The sequence below is a fragment of the Benincasa hispida genome, chromosome 1 (assembly GCF_009727055.1).
Source record: "Benincasa hispida cultivar B227 chromosome 1, ASM972705v1, whole genome shotgun sequence".
Taxonomy (NCBI): domain Eukaryota; kingdom Viridiplantae; phylum Streptophyta; class Magnoliopsida; order Cucurbitales; family Cucurbitaceae; genus Benincasa; species Benincasa hispida.
In genome coordinates this window covers 16,613,084-16,620,230 of record NC_052349.1, presented here as the reverse complement: position 1 = coordinate 16,620,230, position 7,147 = coordinate 16,613,084, and positions in this window count along the sequence as shown.

Below are 7,147 nucleotides of genomic sequence, written 5' to 3'. Positions count from 1 at the left end.
AAAGCTAAGAGAAACCGCTCCCGGACAGATCGAGAGACTGTCGGAAAGCAACATAAAGGAGAGAGGGTCAACACTTGCGAGAGCAAGAATACACAACTAGAACAGAGTTGGAGTGATAAAGAGCAATGTAAAAGGCCACGGGAAGCAAGACATTGCTTGCTGGGCTTCTTATCTCTTAAATCCATTTGTTATTTTGTATTCAGTACCTTATTTGCATAAAATGGAAACCTCATTTCTATCTATGTTCAATCTCTCTATACCACGCATGAGCAGCTAAATTTCTGAATGGGTTGGGAAGTACTTAGCTAGCATGACTTAAGATTTACATTTTATGCGATCATCTTATCTTATGTATGCATCATTCACCCTTTGGATATACTTGAGAGAGTAGTCTAAAGATAGAATCTAGACTTGAGAGAGTCAGATTAAAATCTAGGCTTGAGAAAGTCGGATTAGAATCACATAAGCAAGAAGTAGAAACTTAGATATAAGCTCTATTGCTATTTACACTTCGCATGCATTCTAGAAATAGGAATGATGGTATGTGGTCACCTTGTTTTATGTGTGCATCATTCATCATCGCATAGGCAAGAGTAGAGAATTAGAAATAAGTCCTATCGACTGTTTTGCATATACATCGCATGCGTCCTAGAAATAGGAAGTATGCCATTTTGCATTGATAGATGTAGTTCTAATATTTGTGTGTAGCATGATTGCATAACTTGTGCATAATCTTAGGAAATGTTAGCTAAACCCCTTCTCAACCCCTTCATTGCATATTTGTCGTAACTTTACACTTTTATCACTCTGCGCTCAACTCTGTCGCATAGGAAAAATCTCAACAAAAAACTATCCACTTCATTTGTTTTTACTACCGCAATAGAATCAAAGAGTGTCGCATATCTACTTAGTAGTCCCTGTGTTCGACCCTGGACTTACCAGGAAATCTAAGAAGGCTTATACTTGGGCTTTGTTAGGAAAAATTGCATGATCACACCATAACACATCATAACTTCACGCATCACTTTGCTTGTTCTTCTTTTCTGCCAAGTACTTGGGACCGTTCCTCTTCCAATGTCTCTTCTGGTTGCAATGGAAACAAATTCCCTTTGTAACCTTGGCTTTCTTGCCCTTTTGATCAGTAGCTAATGGGTTAACTTTCCCCTTTCCACCCTTCTTCTTTGCCGGAAGAAGAAGACACAAACTTTGTCCCAGAGGTCGAACCTGTTGGTTTACAAAAACATGCAGCGGAAGAAAACAAGATCATTAAGCATTCTAATTCCTCAATTTTGACATCAAATTAAGCATGTTCATGGGGTATCAAGAAGGTTTCATTACATACCTTTGAATATCCTCTTCAAACTCGAAATTTAGCTGCAATGTTCTCCAATTCAGGCCGTGGACCACCACTAGAGCTTCTCTACTATTCTCTAGGAGCCTTAGATTTAGTTGTGAGACTCAAAACAAGCTTGAACTTAAGGAACCGGAGGAGAAGTTTTCTGGTTTTTTCAGCTTTTTAAAGAACAACTTCTTCAACCTTTAAAAAACTCAGAAATTCAGCAATTACATCTTCTTTTCCACTCAATTAAGAGTGATTTTATTACTTGACTCTCATGTAAGCTGATCACTTGAAATGATTCCAGCTATTCCTTAAATTTGGTGGTGGAATTATGTGTAAAAAGGTGACTAACCTTCTTGCTTGAAAGTGGAAAAATCCCACATTGGAATTTTTCTCATTTTTCAAGTTCCCTTTTGATTTTGAAAATTACTTTTCAAAATCAAAACGTTTTCCAATTTAATACTTTATCTAAAATTGAAACTTTATTAATTTTACAAAAATTAATTCAATAATCAATTTTTCTAATAAAATTAATAATTAATAATTAATTAAACAATTTAATTAATTCTATCAATTTAATATCAAATATTAAATTAATTTGTCATCAAATCCATCACCATGAATCCCTGTTCATGAAATTAATATTTAAATCATATTTATATATTAATCGATTCTCCAGTTACGTTTAATTTCAAAATTAAACGTATAATTATATCACATATAATTACTAATTCCCTTAATTCAAATTTGAACGTTTCAAATCAACTTATCATGCTATTCTAAGGCTAATCCGTTTGTTAGCTAGTAGGGGACTTAATACATGTACAGATCATGGGCTCCAACAATCTGAGATTAACTGGCTAAACTCTTTACACCGAATTAACCCCATTCGTTAACTACCAGGTCAATCTACTAAAGTCCAATAGTTGCACTCCTCTCATTGTAGATATATTGTGTCCACTCGATATAACCATAATTAGTAAGTTAACCCTTCACAAGTTTAATTAACACTAGGAAAGCTATTGAATTGTTGATGATTTTCTTGTATACACAAGGCCTAGCAACATTCTGGTCAAAGCCATAAGATTTGATCGCAGTATCAAACCTTATGTTTCAAGATCGAGAAGCCTGCTTCAGTCCATAAATGGACCGATTAAGCTTGCAAACCTTTTGCTCTTGACCTTGGGTAATAAATCCCTCAGGCTGCTCCATGTAGATGGTCTCCTCAAGATTGCCATTCAGAAAGATAGTCTTGATGTCCATTTACCAAATCTTATAGTTATAATATGAGGTAATGGACAGGAGGATCCGAATAGACTTTAACATAATAACAGGTGAGAAAGTCTCCTCATAGTTAACTCCCTTAACCTGGGTATAACCCTTTTCCACTAGTCTAGCCCTGAAAGTTTGCACCTTCCCATCAACATCTCATTTTCTCTTGAAGATCCATTTGCAACCTATAGATTTAACCCCATCAGGTAGATCTACAAGATCCCAAATCGAATTGAAGTACATCGACTCCATTTCGAGATCCATAGCTTTGATCCACTCATCTTTGTCAACATCCTCCATTGCCTTCTTGTAAGACAATGGATTCTCAACATCTTCGTCAGCTACCATAGCTAGGATTTTTGTTAAACCCATGTAACAGACAGGTGGGTTCGTAATCCTCCCACTGCATCAAGGTTCCCTCGATACTTGAGGTGGATTTGACCTACTAGATGATCCAACTTCAACAACTCTTGTTTAGGTGTTGGGTTCTTCAACAACTTTTGTTGAAGGTTTAGTAGTTTCTTTGGAAAGTTCATTCACACAACTTTACTGTGAGACTTGTGCTTCCTTATGTGGTCTTCTTCAACAAAAGTAGCGTTTGTTGATAAAAACACTTTTTTTTCTTTAGGGTCGAAGAATAAACTAATGGGAATGTCCTAAAAGCTCCCATTTTGTGATCATGGAAACATTTTCTATTTATCATTGAAAGTTTTATTGAAGTTTTTATTCAATAAAAGTGTTATTGAAATCACATTATGTAATAGAAACCTAATAAACGAATCCATGACTATTGCATTAATACTATAACTTTATGTAGAGACATAAAAGAGGATCAAATTATAGTATATAGCCAAAAAGGTCCATACGTATATGGATAAGATTGGGTACCTCATCCTGGGGACACTATGGATGCGGCCTACTTTGTATAATGATACAAATGACGTGATCCTAAAATCGTTCATGTGGAGACATGCGAGTAGGGGCATCCTATGCAAAAGAGTTTTGTATAAGATCAGACCACGAAATAATCACTTTTCTTTATAACAACTGTTTACTGTTAAAATTGACTATTTCAATTTGATGACCTAGAATAACTTGATCTTAATCCTGAGCTAACTATGAACTTCTGTTTATTTGAGGTTATCCTTTGGTTTGCATAGGTGAGTGTAGTTCAACATCACTGCTCAACAAGCTTCCCATTTTGGGGATAAGACTGGATAGATAACTGGGAACACAATCCTGCAAGATGGAATTCGTTCCTATCTCTTTTAGGGTTAGCAGATAGGTTGTTCCCTTAAATGCTAATCCCTGGTCTTGAACAAAGGAGCCCCACCCTTTCTTGGTCGAGAGGGACATGGTTTATTAGTTGGACTATAAACTAAATGTTAAATAGAGGATCAGTGGGAGCTTAAGGAGACAGATGTATTTACAGGGATAAAACAGTAACTTTGACCCAACTGTAAATACGAACGACCTGTGAAGGATCGACTTACTGATTATGGTTAAATCAAGTGGATAGAAATGTATCTACAATGATAAGAGTGCAACCATCGAACTATAGTAGTATATCTTGGTGGTTAATGAATATTGATTGACTCGGGTTAAAGAGTTTAACCGATTAGTCTCAAATCATTAGAGCTCATGATCTGTAGGTCCATAAAGTCCCTCTACTAGCTTGTAAAACATCAACACATTAGATTAGAAAATTGAGCGAATTTGAAGTGTTCAAAATTCAAAATTAGGATTTTGAATTTGAAATGTTCAAATTCAATTTTAGGGTTTGGATAATTATATTCGATATAGTTAAACATTTTAATTTATTGAAATTAAACATAAATTTGAGAGTTTATAATATATAAATATTGATTTAAATATTGAACACATGAATAGAATTCATGATTGAATTAGGTATTTAATAATTTAATATATGATATTAAATTATTAATTAATTAATTTTATTTAATTAAATAAAAATTCAAATATAAGGAAATTCACTTTTTAGAAAAATGAATTTTAATTTAATTTAATTAAGTTAAATTAAATTTATTTTGAAAATTTAATTTTGAAGTAGAAAAATCCAACTTTGAAGTTGGTAATAGGATTTTTTCAATTTTTTGACACCTTGCCCACTCATTTAGTGTTAATTAAGATGTCAATTAGCTGAATGTATGACTACTTGCATGTTTAAGCTTGTTAAATTCTTCATAATTCAGATTTTTTTTAAGGCATGCGAACTAATTTTTTGAGATTTTAAGCAGAAATTATCTTTGGCTTTCAATCTCTCTCCTTCCTTCTAAATTCCTCTCAACTGAGAGTTTCCACCACTCAATCCAAGGCTGAGTATAGTAGAGAAGACTCTCTTAGTAGTCTACTACTGATTTGAAGGTCAAATTCGTGGATTTCAATAAGGATTTGAAGAGTTTCAACAAAGGTATACATCTCATGAAAAACTCTTTCTATAAATAAATTTTATGCATGCTTTCAAACTCAAATTAAGTGTAATTAGAGTGCTTATTGATTTTGTTTGCTTTCGTATTATGCATATTTAATCCATTAGAAACCACCTCTCATTCCTTGGGGTAGCCTACAAATAGGTACAATTTTGAACGAGATTTCAGTTTCTTAAGATTTTCCTTAATCACATGTGTTGGGCAACCCCAAATTCTAAAATGACGTAAACTAGCTTTACAACCATTTCGTAACTCCAAAGGTGTTCTCATAAAATTTTGGATGGAACACAAATCAAAATATACGCTATAGTTTGTACTGCAAAACCCTAAAACGAATAAGGTTAAGAAGTGTAACTCATCATAGACCAAACCATGTCTAATAGGGTTCGATTACTCCTTTCTGACACACCATTCGGCTAAGGTGTACCAGATGCTGAGAGTGGGATACAATTCCATGATTTATCAAATAGTTCTGGAATGTTAGATCCAAAAACTATCCACCTCGATTAGAACAAAATGTCTTAATTGTTCTATTTAATGAATTTTCAACTTCAGCTTTGAATTCTTTGAACTTTTCAAAAGATTCAGACTTGTGTTGCATTAAATAAACATACTCAAATCTTGAATAATCATTAGTAAAGGTGATGATGTTGGGATTGGTGTCCTAATTCTCCCAGAGTCTCGTTGTTCGTATTGCAACACTTTGTTTGATGAATAAAATAATTGTTATTTCATTCTGGCATTTAATCATATCCAATAAACAAAGCTCCTTGATTATCTTATGTAAACTTAAGCATGTATATGTGATATACAAGTGGATCATGCCTTAAGTGATAACCTAAATAGGTCTGTAGTATAAAGATTAAGGTGGGATACCTGATCTTGGTGACACTACGGATACGACCCGCTTTGAAGAGGTTTGCAAGTGTTATAAACTATTACAGATGGTAGATCCTGACAATTCATGTGGAGATGTGCGAGCGGGGATGTCCTATACAATTGTATAAGACCGGACCGCGAGATGACTAGACTCTGTATATAACGTCGTTGATACTAAAGACTTACATCTCATCTAAACAACCATAGGTGACACGACCTCAATCCTGAGTGTTTTGGTAACTCTTGCCCTTAAGGGCGGTCCTTTGATTAGTATGGGTGAGAATGGCCAGATTGCCAACTCAACATGCCTACTTTTTTGGGGACTTGTCTGATCTAGGAGCTGAGAACTCAATCTATAAGATGGAATTCACTTTTTTCCCGAAGTAGGGATAGGTAGAGAGATTGCTCTCTTTAGGACTGATGCCAGGGCTTGAACATAGTGGTCACAACTTATCTTTGGAAGAGAGGACTCAGTCATAGTAGGACTATGACTTATGTTCATTAGAGGGATCGATGGTACTTAAGGAGTTAGATGTAACTACAGGGGCATAATGGTTATTGGCCCAACTGTACTTACGAGCAATCTATGAAGGGTTGTCGCACTTCTGATTGGTTAAGATGGACACATAATATATCTGTGGTAAGGAGAGTTCAGTTGTCGGTCTTTAGTGGAGTGCCTGGCAGTTAACGGATGGTGAATCTCATGACTAAAGAGTTTAGTCAGTTATTCACGTACCGTCGGAGCTTCGAGTTAAAGGTCCATAAGGTCTCCTTGGTAGCGCAATGGATTCAGTTGAGGATTAGTTCTTGGTATTGATTTGAAATGCTCAAATTGACAAGAGGTAATTTGATTATATATGATATGATTGGTATGATGTATGAGATACATCTAGTGGAGGATTAATATAAATGATTTAGATTAACTACCATGGAATAGAAAAGGAACTATAGTTTATATGTTTCATGAGATGAATTATTAAAACTATAGGTTACAAATATAGTATGATAAGTTGGTTATCATTTTTATTTATAATAATATTAATTATTGGATAATTAAATATTTTTCTCTAATAACCAATTGAGTAGGAGGTTATTGGTGGTTTCATGATAATCGTGAGATAAAAGAAGAATTGTTTTCCTAATTTTAGTAGTGTTGAAAAATTATGTTTTGAGATTTTCTCTCTCAGAATCTCACGGAAGTTGTCAA